Raw genomic sequence first — 15,353 nt, 5'->3', positions numbered from 1 at the left:
TTCTTTAAGATTCCACATAGCTCCCAGCCATGGCACCTCTGGCATCTTGGTTAAAGCCAGATATGAACAAGCGTCTCCCGAAGGCCAGTGTGAGAGCAGTGAACTAGGGATGGTGTTGGAATGGTGACCAGGAAAAATACAGCCTGGGACGGAGAAAGGAGGAGCAGGGGAGGCATACAGGCATCTGTGTGATGGGGAAATGGAAAAAGGGAGGCACAAAGCCCAGCCACGGTCATGCACAAAGCCAGGAGAAGCCCAGAGGTTCTGAGACCCATCCAAGCAGCGCTCATTATACATACATGCTCTCTTCAACTGTCCAATTAGCCAGGGCCCAGATAAACTACTTAGGTCTATACAAGGAATTCGTATGCAATAATGTCTTATTTAAACTTTTTCCCCTCTAGTTATAGATATAATCCATGTTCACGATAGAAAATATGGAAAAGTCTGAAAAGTAAAGGGAAATAACTAATAACAATCATCTGTATTAAATCCAACCCATTTCTTTCAACATTTATCCAACAGTCACAATATTTATTAGGATCCACCATTGCCAGACACATCAGAAAGCAACAGAGAAACAAAAAATCCTTGGGAGTTCCTGGTGGCCTGGCAGTTAAGGCTTTGGCGTTGTCACTGCTGTGGCAAGCGTTCACTCTCTGGCCCTGGAACTTCCACATGCCATGGGTGCAGCCAAAAAAAAGATTTTAAAAAGACACACAAAAAAAAATGAAGGAAAGAAAAAAACCTCTGCTCTCCTACAATTTATATTCCACCAAGAGAGAAAGACAAAAAGCAATAACACAGGCGTTCCTGCTGTGGCACAGTGGGTTTAGAATCCAACTACAGCATTTTGGGTCGCTGCAGAGGCATGGGTTCGATCTCAGCCTGGTGCAATGCGTTAAAGTATCTGGTATTGCAGCACTATGACTTGATTCAGTCCCTGGCCTGGGAACTTCCATATGCTGCAGGTACAGCCATAAAAAAAATTTTTTAAAGTAACATGGACAAGCAGACTGAACAGAATCTAGCAGGTGGTAGGTGCACAGAGGTCAAGAGAAGGGCAGCGTGGGTGGGGAGTGTGGCCAGGCAGCCAGGGCGGGATGGAGGCGTTAGCATATTGAGATCACCCTTCTCAACTTCTTAGACGGTGAGTGTGTCCTTGTGTCATTACATATCCTTTTGCAATATGGTTTTCCACGTCTCATGAATGTATTGTAATTAATTGCACCATTCTGTTCTATGCGGCAATTAGGTTTTCTTTGTTTTAACTATCAGAAATCAAGCTTTAATTTCCTCCAAAGTAAAGAAGAGGAACCACATAGCATGGAGCCCACTGTTGAGGCTCATGGCACCTGTCACCACCCAGGACACAGCGTCTTCAAGCTCAGACCCTCATCCTCCCTTTCAGTTAAGGTTCCTGCCACCTGACAGTCTTTTCATCAACTCACAGAAGTGCTCCAGCTTCTCCCTCCCGCCACCACTGGCTGCTCTATGTAAAAGGAACCTTTCCCTAGATGTCCACCTGGCACTGTGACAGGTCTAGAGCAGAAGATGCAATAAATATCTCCTGGATTAATAAATGGATAAAAAATGAATGAGTACTCAAAAATCACTCTGGCTTTCAGACAGTCAGGGAGCTGCTTAGAAATTTCCTTTCTCACTAAGGCTTCCATCCATCAAGAGGAGTGAGTCATGTCTTAGACACATTCAGCATCTTCCCACCAGGGCTGCAAAGCATTAGTGCTGGAAAGTGCACAGAACCTGGACTGCCAGAGAATACTATTAACCATCTAAATTAAATGCTAAGTAGCACACAGAGACTCTGCAGAAAACACTGCCATTACTTTCCTTCTTTCTACTTAAAGATGACAATTATACACTACCTTATGCTTGAAACCTAAGTGAGAAGTATATCTTTTAATAGACCATAAGGTTGTTTCACCCTAAATTCCCACCATAGCATTACAAACTGCTACTCTCATCAAAAACAAAAACAAAAAAACAAAACAAAACAAAAACACTTAAACTGTTGCATAAAGAAAGAAGAAAAGGGAGTTCCCATTGTGGCTCAGCAGTTAACGAGACCGACTAGGATCCATGAGGATGAGGGTTTGATCCCTGGCCTGGCTCAGTGGGTTAAGGATCAGGCGTTGCCATGAGCTGCGGTGTACAGACCCGGCTAGGATCCCACATTGCTGTGGCTGTGGTGTAGGCCAGCAGCTGTGGCTCCGATTCGACCCCTAGACTGAGAACTTCCATATGCTGCAAGTGCGGCCCTAGAAAGCAAAAAAGAAGAAGAAGAAGAAGAAAGAAGAAAAGCTTTAAAATGATGTGTATAAAAACCTGGCAGACAATGCAATTCGTGTTGTGGCTCAGTGGGTTAAGAACCCAACAAAGCATCTCGGAAGATGGTTCCACCCTTGGCCTCACTCAGTGGAAGAAGGATCTGACATTGCCACAGGCTGTGGTGTAGGTCACAGATGCAGACCAGATCCTGCGTTGCTATTGCTCTGGCTGTGGCGTCATAGGTCGACAGCCGCAGCTTCAATTCGACCCCTAGCGTGAGAACTTCCATATGCGGTGGGTGCAGCCCTAAAAGGGAAAAATAAAAGCCAAAATAATGAGAATGGACAAAAGGAAGGAAAGAGTGCAGATAATTCTTTTGAAAAGTCTTGCAGGGAAAGGGAGGAGAAGACAGAAAATTGCTACCAATAGAAGGGGGTTCAAGAGTGCATATTTCAAGATGGAAGGTATTCTGAATGCTGATGAGGCGACCAGGGAAGAGGGGAAATTACTGACGTAGAGAGAGTAGGATCGATTTAGAGAGATGTCCCTGAGTGGGTGAGAGGTGACAGAGTTGAGCACAAGCAAGACAGGCCCTGGACAGACACACAGATCAGAGTGTGGGTGTTTGAGCAGGAAGGAAATCAGCATCTAGAAGTGCAGGTGCAGTGGGTTGGTAGATTTAGCTGAAAGGATAGATCTGTGTCTCCAAAGTCAAAAATCTCAAAATGCAAAAAAAAAAAAAGAAGAAATGCCGTACCTCTTGACCTGTGAAGGAGAGCTCTCAGAATATGAAACAGGCTCCTTGAGAGTAATAGAGAATACCCCCAAATTAAGGAGGAGACACCAGAAAGCACAGGAAACCCACTGAGGAACGGAAAGGAAGAGACTGCTTGCAGTGTAGGGGACCCTGGCTGCAGAGACAACAGGACAAGAACGGAAAATGCATGAACAGGGACCCATCACTACCGCCAGGCACGGTGCTCAGTCATCTCCACGTGTCATCATCCCCATTTTACAGACAAGGGACAGCCCCACGATGTTACGCCACTGACACCATGGAAAACAGGTTTCACAGTGTTCTGAAAACCAGCAGTTATTGTTCTACGTACCGGAACTCTTCAAAGTAAGGACAGTCAAGATTGCTACAGAGCCACAAAACAAATACAACACCTGAACTCCACATGCACGTCAATGTCATCTTAAAGTAGGGACGAGGACACTGAGAATGTGGATCCAATGGGCCCCGCGGCCACCTCTAAATTCGATAAAGCTATGACTCCTGCTGCCACTTCAAACGTCCTCTCACTTTAACGTGCTCATGGTGTGAAATCTAATGGGCACTCGTGGAGCTGAGGGTCCTGGGCTCCCCCGCACCCCGGAGCTCTCTACCCCCAAGTGGGCTGGTTCCACATCCACAGGGAGGAAACGGCATTCCTCCAGTCTGATCAGGATAGAAGAGGGCGGCGAGGTGGGATCAGAGGCCTGGCTTCAGGGAAGGCTTGCGTAGCTTTATAGAAATTACTGCACACTCTCTGGTCAGTTTCCTCACCCATTTATCCAAGGAGATGGGCTCAAATCACACCCCTGCAAATATAAATCAGTGCAACCACTATGGAAAACAGTAAGGAGGTTCCTCGGAAAGCTAAAAACAGAGCGACCATATGATCCAGCAATCCCACTCCTGGGCATCTATCCAGACAAAACCACAATTCAAAAAGATATATGCATCCCTATGTTCACTGCAGCACTATTCACAACAGCCAAGACATGGAAACAACCTCAATGCCCATCCACAGAGGAATGGATTAAGAAGATGTGGTACATATTTTATTTTGTTAAATTATAAGTGGGGCACAATAAATCATTCTGCTTTTGAAAAAAAGACATAGTACATATTTTAGATTCCATATATAAAATATCATATGGTAACTCTTTCTTTCTGACTTCACTTAATATAAGAATCTCTAGTTCCATCCATGTTGCTGCAAAAGGCATTATTTTGTCCTTTTTTATGGCTGAATAGATCCTATCCATAAAACAGAAACAGATCATGGACTTGGGTTTGCCAGGTGGGAAAGGGGAAAAAGGGGGCCAGACAGAGAGTCTGGGGTCGGTAGATGCAAACTATTACATTTAGAGTGGATAAGTAATGGGGTCCTACTGTACAGCACAAGGAATCACATCCAGTCTCTTGGGATAGAACATGATGAATGATAGTATAAGGGAAAAAAAGAATATATGTGTATGTATGGCTGGGTCATTTTGCTGAACAGCAGAAATTGAAGGAACACTATAAATCAACTACACTTTAATAAAAGAATTTTTAAAAAAGAAGATGTAGTACATATTTACAATGGAATACTACTCAGCCATTACAAAGAACAAAATGATGCCATCTGCAGCAACACGGATACAACTAGAGATTCTCATACTAAGTGAAGTCAGTCAGAAAGAGAAAGACAAATACCATATGATATTACCTATATGTGGAATCTATAAAATCTATAATAGGGCACAGGGAGTTCCCATTGTGGATCAGTGGATTAAGAATCCAACATAGTCTCCATGAGGATGTAGGTTCAATCCCTGGCCTCACTCAGTGGGTTAAGGATCTGACCTTGCCACAAGCTGAGGCTTAGGTCACAAACGTGACTTGGATTCTGCCTTGCTGTGGCTGTGGCGTAGGCCTGCAGCTGCAGCTCCAATTCCACCCCTAGCCTGGGAACTTCCATATGCTGCAGGTGTGGCCATGAAAAGAATGGGGGGGAAAAAGGTAAAATATGACACAAATGAACCTATCTACAAAACGGAAACAGACTCACAGACATGGAGAACAGACTTATGGTTGCCAAGGGGGAGAAGGGAGGGAGTAGGAAGGACAGGGAGTCTGGGGTTAGTAGATGCAAATTATTGCATTGAGAATGGGTAAGCAGGAGTTCCTGTCGTGCCTCAGTGGTTAACGAATCCAACTAAGAACCATGAGGTTGCGGGTTTGATCCCTGGCCTTGCTCAGTGGGTTAACGATCCGGCGTTGCCATGAGCTGTGGTGTAGGTTGCAGACGCTGCTCGGATCCGGTATTGCTGTGGCTCTGTTGTAGGCCGGTGGCTACAGCTCCAATTAGACCCCTAGCCTGGGAACCTCCATATGCCACGGGAGTGGCCCTAGAAAGGGCAAAAAGACCAAAAAAAAAAAAAAAAAAAAAAAAAAAAAAAAAAAAAAAGAATGGATAAGCAAAGAGGTCCTGCTATACAGCACAGGGAACTACACATCCAGCCTCTTGGAAGAAACCATGAAGGAAAATAATGCAAGAAAGGGAATTTTTATATATTTTACATATATATATATATGAATGACCAGGTCACACACACACACACACATATGCTTTTGTATATATTTATAAATATATATGTATGAATGACCAGGTCACTTTGCTGTACAGCAGAAATTGATACAACTTTATAAATCAACTATAAGTTTAAAAAATCACTGCCCTTCAGAGCTGCAAGGGGGCCACCCATCAGGTTAGATCTGATTCCGTTTTCTTCCTCATGTGCAAAGAGCACCATTCAGGTCCAAAATGCTAAAAATAACAGCCACGATGACAAACACATCTTGGTCTGAAAGTTCACTTGTAAATCAGTTATTTGAAACTGGGAAGGTACTTCTGCATAGAAACAGTGTTATTAAAAGAGCTAGGTTTCCACGTCAACCCACACAAGCCACCCTTGTGGAATATCTGAATCTGGGTAAGACCATGATAATGTCACCGCTCGCCGCAATGCAAAGGAAGGCGCGCCCCTCCCATGAAGCCCCCACTGCCCTGCCAAGCCAAGTATGAGGAGAAGGAAAGTCTCAGATGAAAAGAGGTACATGAGCGTGAGAATGGAAATGAAGTGGAAAGACAGGTCCTGGGTCGGGGTGGGGTCTGAGGCCAGGAGTGAGGACCAGGACCACAGACCCAGAAGAGCAAAGGGGGGTTGGGAAGCCATGTGCCCTTGGCCCTCCCCAGCCCCACTCCTGGCCCTTTTCATCACAGTGGCACTGAAGCCACATTATAAGGAAGAACCAGGATGGGGGACTGGAAAGGAAAGGGTCCGAGATGGGCTCTGCGTCCACTGGGTCTGCATCAGATGAGTCATGAATCTGCACAAATCTAGTACACCTACTGCCCACAACCCAGAAGCCATTAAAGGACATTTTTCTTTCTTTTCCTTTTTTTTTTTTTTTTTTTTGGTGGGGCCAGTGGCATGCAGAAGTTCCCAGGCCAGGGGTTGAACCCATGCAACAGCAGTGACAATACCAGATCCTCAACACACTGAGCCACCAGGGAACTCCCAGAGGGCATTTCTTTTTTTTTTTTAAGGGGGAACCTGCAGCATGTGGAAGTACCTGGGGTAGGGGGCAAATCAGAGCTGCAGCTGCCAGCCTACACCACAGCCACAGCAAGGCCAGCTCCAAGTCACATCTGTGACCTACACCACAGCTCACAGCAACACCAGATCCTTAAATGCACTGAGTGGGGCCAGGGATCAAACCTGAATCCTCATGGATAGCAGTCAGGCTCTTAATGCACTAAGCCACCAGGGAACTCCTAAAGGGCATTTCTAAGAACAGCTTGGCACATCCCAGGGCCGTCATTATTAACCCCTGCAGCACCTCACCTACTGGCTCCAACCTCCCACCTGCTCCATCCCCCCTCCCACCTCCATCACTACCCATCCCCCCAACCCCCCAACACTGTGAGTCATAAGCTGGGCAGGAGGCAGGGCCCATGCCCTGAGCACCAAGCCCAGAGGACCCCTCTCACACTTCCATCTGTGCCACATCCACCGGCAAGGGGCTCACAGGGCCCCCATCCTCCATCCCTCGCGAAAGCCCTGGGACCTGCTCCAGGCCCCACCAGGTCCACCCATTCTCCCAAGGGTGGGCCGCTCCTCCATGCGCATGAGAAGGCCGCCTGCAGGAGGGGCAGACGGAGCTGAGACATTCAGCAAGGATGGACACAGGTACCGCAGGTACCACGGGAGATGCTGGACAAAAAACCCAAGGAGGATGAGAACTCTAATTTGAATCAGGCCATCCAGGTCGTTACAAAGGTATATTTATCAGGGGAGGAGGACAGAACTTGACTTACAGGCAGACTGACAGACACCTTTGAACTCTTTTCAGACACACGGTATGCAAGCCTCCATCTGGGCTCCCGGACGAGCCAAGCAAACATCAGAGGTGGGGTCACCCCTTCCCCACTGCTCCAGCCAAGGCCATGGGCAGTGTGCCCTGAAGGGCTGGTCAGGTGTGTAGTGAGCTGGCATGTGAGTTGATCTCCTTCCTTTAGGCTCTTTCTAATTAGAAATAAAATGACTCCCACCCCTCGGATGGAAGGTTCCCCAAATTTCACTCCTACTGGGAACACTTCCCCCACCACACACACAGGAGAGCATAAAAATCACCCCTGCAGGTGCCATAGCCCAGAGTTTGTTCCCCTGCCCTGGGATGTGAACTCACTCACTGGCCCACACGGGGGTGGCAAAGCCCACAAGAAGTGTTGCTTCAACATGAAACAATGTTCATGCCAAACAGATCTATACCACAGGTAAGTCATGGGTGCAGATCTCAGGTTACTCACCTCTTGTGCCACCTGGAGACCACATAGCTGCAGACCCCGGCTGCCCACCTGGAGATCTGGTTGTGAGCCACCTACTGGGTTTTGGCGGCAGGGCCCCCAGCCTGACAGCAGGTCCCCGCCAGGTACACATGCAGCCAGCCAGGAGCTTCCTGCTACCTGTGCTCCTCCAGGGCGAGTCCTTTAAATGACCTGGAGACACAGATCTGCGTGGTTAGACAGGACAGACCAGGTAACTGAGAAACAGCCCTGTCCTACCAGGCCTCCAACCAAGTTAAATGTCAGCCCAGGATACAGGATCTAATCTGCACTGTGGCAGAATCTGTGCAGAAGGATTCACACTTTGCCAGGCCCTCAGCGATTTCAGTACGTTCCACAAGTTCTGTGTGTCCTAACCATTCCCCCTCTCCTTTTTTTTCTTTTTTTTTTTTTTTCTTTTGTCTTTTTGCCTTTTGAGGGCCGCTCCCGAGGCATATGGAGGTTCACAAGCTAGGGATCTAATCAGAGCTGTAGCCGCCGGCCTACACCAGAGCCACAGCAACACGGGATCCAAACTGCATCTGCGACCTACACCACAGCTCACGGCAACGCTGGATCCTTAACCCACTGAGCAAGGCCAGGGATCGAACCTGCAACCTCATGGTTCCTAGTCGGATTCGTTAACCACTGAGCCACGACGGGAATTCCTCCCGGCTCTTTGCTCTATGATGATGACTAGGATCATGTCCTGCCTGATAACGTCATCAGTGTGAGGTCACCAGGCCCTGACTTCCTCCCACAGCACAGGGGCTAGTCCTTAAAGCATTTTATCTGATTTTATTCACCAGAAACCACTCCAAAAATGGGTTTGGTGAGGTGTCAAATTCTTTTTTAAGAAAGTCTTTCTACATACCAACAACAGCCAGTTAGCAAAGATTATGGGAGAGAGATATAAGATCCCTTTCATAACAAAAATTCTAAAAATAAGATATCTGTCTAGAACTGAGCATTAAAAATATGCCAGGAGTTCCTGTTGTGGCTCAGCAGGTTAAGAACTGATGTAGTGTCCACAAGGATGTGGTTTGATCCCCAGCCTTGCTCAGTAAGTTAAGGATCCAGTGCTGTCGCAAGCTGCAGCATAGGTCACCGATACGGCTCAGATCCAGTATTGCTGTGGCGTGGTGTAGGCCAGCAGCTGCAGCTCCAATTTGACTCCTAGCCTGGGAACTTCCATAGGCTGCAGGTGCAGCCATAACAAGAAAAAAAAAATTGCCAAAAGGAGTTCCAGTGTGGCTCAGCAGGTTAAGTATAGAGCATTGTCACTGCCATGGACCATTGTCACTGCTGTGGAGCAGTTTCAGTCCCTGGCCTGGGAACTTCCACATACTGTAGGTGAGGCACCCCCTTGTCCACAAAAAACACCAATCACAAAAAACCAAGATGGAATAAAGAGAAATACCATATTTTTTGGAAAACAATTTAATACTATATAGATTTCAAGTCTTTAGAAAATGATCGAAAATTAATACCCAACAGTATTTGTTTCTGGAACTTGGCAAAAATGATCCTAAACATCACCTGGAATAATAAATATGTGAGAAGAGTCAAAAAAATTTTTAAAGCAACGCCATAGAGGGGACAATACCCTCCAATTGGAGACTTTACCCTCCAAATATAAAACCATATACTAAAGTTCAGTGATTGACTGAGCAGTGGCCTGGGGTGGGGGGAGTCTATCAATGCAACAGAAAGGACAAGCCAGAAACAGATTCAAGTATAATTAGTCATTTAATATGCAGTAAAAGTGGCATTTCAAATCAGTGCAGCAAGACCAATGAGTGACCAATGGATTGAAGCACCTGGTTAAAACTTGGAAAAAATAATAATAAATTAGATCCCCATCCCAAAACATTCACCAGATTAAAATGGATGTGACGAAGATAAAACATGAAACCAGAAGGTTACAAGAAGAAAATGCCAGCAGATGTCTGCACCGTCGTGGGGCGGGATAGGAATGGTTCCTCTCCTGCTGCATGATCCCCAGACCCCCAGGCTCAGCTCAGAAGAGGGGCCTCCTCCCCTGGCCCAGCCCTGGGCCCCAGGGTACCCAGCCCTGCTCCCCCGACCCCCGCCACCTCTGGCAGCCAGTGAGGCGTAAACAGCAGGACCCTCCACACACTGGCCCAGGGGAGGGTACAGTCTTTCTGCTCATGAAGGAAGAGCCACATGACAATCTGATGGTGATGCCTTTTGAGTATAAGCTTTTCTGGCCAACTGGCCAAAGAGAGCCCAGAGGGGAAAAGGACCTGGATTTCCAAAGTTGCAATGCCTCTTCCCATTCTAAGCAAAGATTCACTTTTGCATCTACTTCTGTACTTCGAAGTTTATATTCTTCTTAAAAAGAAACCAACATGGCAGAAGCATCAGGCCCCACAAAACCTGGACCCATGCTGCCCCTACAGTTTCTGCATAGGCCCTCACTACAGCAGGATATGTTAGAAAGAGATCCTCAATAAGAAGTCATGAAAGATAATGGAATATTACTCAGCCATAAAAAAGAACAAAACAATACCATTTGCAGCAACACAGATGGACCTAGAGATGATCACACTACATTGGACAAAGACAAATACCATATATCACTTATATGTGGCATCTTTAAAAAAATGATACAAATGAACTTTTTACAAAACAGAAACAGACTCAAAGATTTCAAAGCCAAACTTATGGATGGTTACCAAAGGGGAAATGTTGGGGGAGGAATAAATTAAGGGGTTGGGATTAACATATACACACCACTATATATAAAATAGATAAGTAATGAGGACCTACTTATAGCCCAGGAAACGCTACTCAATATTCAGTAATAACCTATATGGGAAAAGAATCTGAAAAAGAATGGATGTATGTATATGTATAACTCACTCACTTTGCTGTACACCTGAAACTAACACAACATTGGAAATCAACTACACTCCAACGAAAACTTTTAAAAAGAATTCGTGAAATACTTACACATTTATAACACACAGTATAGTGATGGTTAGAGCACAGCTGGTGAAATTGCGCAGACTCTCAAGAGTTTCGGTTCCCTTTTCTGTAACATGGGGGTTTTCATACTTTGCAGATTGGGAAGAGTTGATGAGATCAGATACGTAAAGCCGCTAAGAACAGTACCTATTCTATGGGAGTGAAATCTAACAGAAAGAAGGCCCCCCAAAACACATGCTCAGATGGTTGCCTCTGGGCAGCCAGATAACAAGAGGTTTTGCTTTACTTCTTTTTTGTCTGTATTTTTTAATCTATTAGCAATAAGTACATACTCCTTGAGAAGGAAAAAAAAAAGGAAAAAGAAAGTTATTTGGCAGTGATCCTAGTTAGTATTAACTCGTTCTTAAATGAGTGGGGGATTTTTTTGTTTGTTTGTGTTTGTTTTTGGCTTTGTTTGCTTTTTACGGTTGCACCTGCAGCATATGGAAGTTCCCAGGCTAGAGGTCGAATTGGAGCTGCACCTGCCGGCCTACACCACTTCCGCAGCAACTCGGGTTCATCTGTAACCTTCGCTGCAGCTTGTGGCAACACCAGATCCTTAACCCACTGAGGGAGGCCAGGAATCAAACCTGCATCCTCTCGGATATTAGTCAGGTTCATAACCCTCTGTGCTGCAATGGGAACTCCCTTAAATGAGGGTTAAATGGCTCTGCGACAAGAGCAGTTTCAGATTTGGGAGCTGACCTGTCACACTGTCCATAGGGACAATGAATGAAACTGCGGATGAAGTTAAATGGGAGGCAAGGACCCCCATCCGCTCCAGTGAAGACTCTGCCCCTCAGCCAGCACCACCACAGAGTCCAGCTCAAGTGAAACTGAGGGTGTTCAGCCCACCACCGGACCCTCCCAGCCACGCATCCCGGGGACCATAACAGACCTGGGCACCACCCCTGCTGGTAACTGTTCTCACTTGAAACGTTCCTCACCTAAACTCTTGGTCACTGAGGTTTTCTGAGCCTGGTAGGGGGCGTATGGAAGTTCCCAGGCTAGGGGCTGAATCAGAGCTGCAGCTGCGGTCTACACCATAGCCACAGCAACACTGGATCTGAGCCACATCTGCAACCTATGCCAAAGCTTGCATTAATGCCGGATCCTTAACCCACTGAGTGAGGCCAGGGATGGAACCTGCATCCTCACAGAGACAACATCAGGTCCTTAACCCGCGCAGCCACAACGGGAATTCCCTGGTCGGCGTTTCAATGAAGGGTGTTGCATTGCTAATTCTGATGTGTCAGAGTGAGCTGCAAGAGGTGTCTGCGGAGTCAGGAGGCCCGGGTTGAAGTTCACTTCCTGCCACTTAACAGCACACGTTTTGGGCAAATCACTTCACTGTTCACCTGTAGGACTTGGACAACAGTATCCACCTGGACTAAGACATCATCACGAACAGGGACATCCGTGTGCTGGGGACCTGGGAGGTGTCCAGCGAGGGCAGGAACCACAGTGATGACCACAGTCAGCCAAGCACAGGTAAGAGGCCCAGCTCTTCTTCTCCGTCACCCAGCCTTGGCTGGGGCTGCTCATTCTCCCCGGGGAGGGAGGAGACGAACACCCAAAAGGGGAGGACCAAAAATATCATGCAACACAAAGGCAGCCTGGAGGTCATCTGGGGCACTCTGGACGCCAGGGATGAGGCTGAGGCTTCCCAGCCCAGGAAGAATTCGGAGACCAGCAAACTCACTCCTGCTGCCTCCACAGGAGTCGAGATGGCCACAGGAGAGCAGCCCCCCACCACAAACATATCTGAGCATCTTTCCTCTCAGCTCTGCTCACTCCAGATGCACGTTCCAGGGGGAAGCACATCAGAGTCAGCAAGGCAACACCCTGCATTGAAACGACAACCAAGGAATTCTCGTTGTGGCTCAGCAAGTTAGGGACCTGATGTTATCTCTGTCAGGATGTAGGTTCGATCCCTGGCCTCGTTCAGTGGCTTAAGGATTAATGCAAGTTCCAGGGGAAAGCTGGCTGCGTCTATGCCCACCTCCCACCCACACCACACAATGGAGGATGGAAACTGGGGCAACCACCATGGAAACAGAGCAGGGACTCCTCAAAGAATTAAGGCTAGAACTGCCAACTGATCCGGCCATCCCACCTCTGGGTAGATTAAAAGAAAACAAAAACACTAACTTGAATAGATGCATGCAGGCGCCCTGGTGGCCTGGTTAAGGAGTCGGCATTGTCACTGCTGTGGCTTGGGTTTGATCCCTGGTCTGTGAACTGCTGCATGCTGTGGGCATGGCCAAAAAAAAAAAGAAGAAGAAGAGGCAAAAGAAAAGAAAAAGGAGTTCCCTTCATGGCTCAGGGGTTAACGAACCTGACTAGGATCCATGAGGATGTAGGTTTGATCCCTGGCCTCACTTAGTGGGTTAAGGATCTGGTGTTGCTATAGCTGTGGTGTAGGCCAAAAGCTGTAGCTCTGATTTGACTCTTAGCCTGGGAACTTCCATATGCCTTGGATGCAGCTCTAAAAAAAAAAAAAAAAAAAAAAAAAAGATGCATGCCCCCCAATGTTCATTGCAGCATTATTTATAATAGTCAACATATGGAAGCAACCTAAATTCCATCAACAGATGAATGGATAAAGATGATGTGGTGCATATATACAATGAAATATTATGCAGCCATAAACAAGATGAAAGTCTGCCATTTGCAACAACATAGATGGACTTTGAAGGGTGCTGTGCTTAGTGAAATAAGTCAGATGGGGAAACACAAATACTCTATGATTTCACTCATATGTAGAATTTGCAAAAACAAAGAACAAAATAAATGAACAAACAAAAACACAGAGATACAGAGAACAGAGCAATGGCCCCAAGAGGGGAAGCAGCAGGGAGGAGGGTGAAATGGGGCAATAGTTATAGCGACGGATGGAAAAGAAACTCTTCGTGAGCGCATGGTGATATAAGTTGAAATACGTTGAGCCCAGGAAACATATACCATCATAAACCATTGTTACCACAATAAAAAATTAAGGAGCTCCTGCTGTGGTGCAATGGGATCAGCAGCATCTTGGGAGCTCTGGGATGTGGGTTCAATCCCCAGTTCGGCACAGTGGGTTAGGGATCCGGCATTGCTGCAGCTGCAGCTCAGATCTAATCCCTGGCCCAGGAGCTCCATATGCCTCAGGGAGGTCAAGAAAAATAATTAATTTTTAAAAAGACACCATGCAGAAAGGGGAGTCCTTGAGGTAGAAATTACAGCAAAAAAAAAAAAAAAAAATGTGCCCTTGATCTGAATGAATCGCCCTCAGCCTCTGTGGAAAGACCAGAAAACTCAGGTTCCTCCACAGCCTGACCCCTAGGAAGTGCAAAGAGGGCCAGCTGGCCAGGGAAGAGCACTGGGGATGGTGGTGGCCTCAGGGAGGGACAACATGGTCCAGGGACCCCCCTGGGAAATAATAGGGTGTCACCGTGGTTTCAGGACAGGAGGCAGGCCACAGTTGGCGAGGCTGTCCCTTCTCTGACTCCTCATCCAACACAGCCACGTGTGTCCACCTCCCCCACTGGGCCCACGAGCTTCCATCAGGGCCAAAATGTCATTGAACACAGATGCAGACATGCTAGGAAACGCAAATATCAAAGCTAAGTTTTTCAAACACCCTCTCCATTACATAAATGTTGTTGACCAGGGCAGTCCAGACAGAGTCATGATCTCAAGGCTTCTGCTCACATTAAGAACTGCAAAACCGAACAGAACACTATAAACCAACTATAATGGAAAAAAATAAAATCATTTAAAAAAAAAAAAAAGAACTGCAAAAATGTGCACAGTTTGATAAGGTTTGTGACCTCTGATCCCCTCAGAATGAAAGAGACATCACTGAGGTCGCCAAACCACCGAAGAGCTTTTGTCCAGTTGGCCTCCTAAACAGCCAATTCCCCCGGCAAAACATTTAAGCATCAAGCTCTACATACGATCATTTAAACACACACACACTTCCTCTGCTGAGCAGAAAAACTGAGGAAATAAATGCACACCTGTGTCTCATCCTTTTGTCCTCACCTAAGTTTGGGGTTAGAAAAGAATACAGTTGCCCTGCAACGGACACCTTCCTAAAAAAAAAAAAATCCTACATATGCGCAAGTTGTAAGAGAATTCTAAATGCATGGTGCTGTACAAACAGGGTGAGAAGGAGTTCCCGTCATGGCTCAGTGGTTAACGAATCCGACTAGGAACCATGAGGTTGCGGGTTCGATCCCTGGCCTCGCTCAGTGGGTTAAAGATCTGGTGCCGTGAGCAGTGGTGTAGGCTGCAGATGTGGCTCGGATCCCACATTGCTGTGGCTGTGGCGTAGGCCGGCAGCTACAGCTCCGATAAGACCCCTAGCCTGGGAACCTCCATATGCCACAGAAGCAGCCCAAGAAATGGCAAAATGACAAAGAAGACAAAAAAAAAAAAACAGGG

The 15,353-nt window shown here is 46.7% G+C and overlaps 1 protein-coding gene across 13 annotated transcripts in view; it reads right to left on the bottom strand.

Annotated features, from left to right (window-relative positions):
• CSGALNACT1 (chondroitin sulfate N-acetylgalactosaminyltransferase 1) overlaps positions 1 to 15,353 on the bottom strand; it is a 353,762-nt gene that overhangs the window by 258,614 nt on the left and 79,795 nt on the right. For 2 of the 13 annotated variants that reach the window (XM_085004405.1, XM_085004417.1), the window contains exon 2: positions 7,917 to 8,105. The exons of the other annotated variants lie outside the window; for them this stretch is intronic. The gene's annotated coding sequence lies outside the window, so the exon portion shown is untranslated. The remainder of the gene's footprint in view (positions 1 to 7,916; positions 8,106 to 15,353) is intronic. 13 annotated transcript variants of the gene reach the window in all.

The sequence above is a fragment of the Sus scrofa genome, chromosome 17, assembly GCF_054392235.1.
Source record: "Sus scrofa isolate SSC_HxYL_T2T_F1_AM1 chromosome 17, Sscrofa_HxYL_maternal_Yorkshire_Landrace_v2.0, whole genome shotgun sequence".
NCBI lineage: Eukaryota > Metazoa > Chordata > Mammalia > Artiodactyla > Suidae > Sus > Sus scrofa.
Note: the sequence above shows the minus strand (reverse complement) of the source record. Positions and strands in the feature narration are given on the sequence as shown.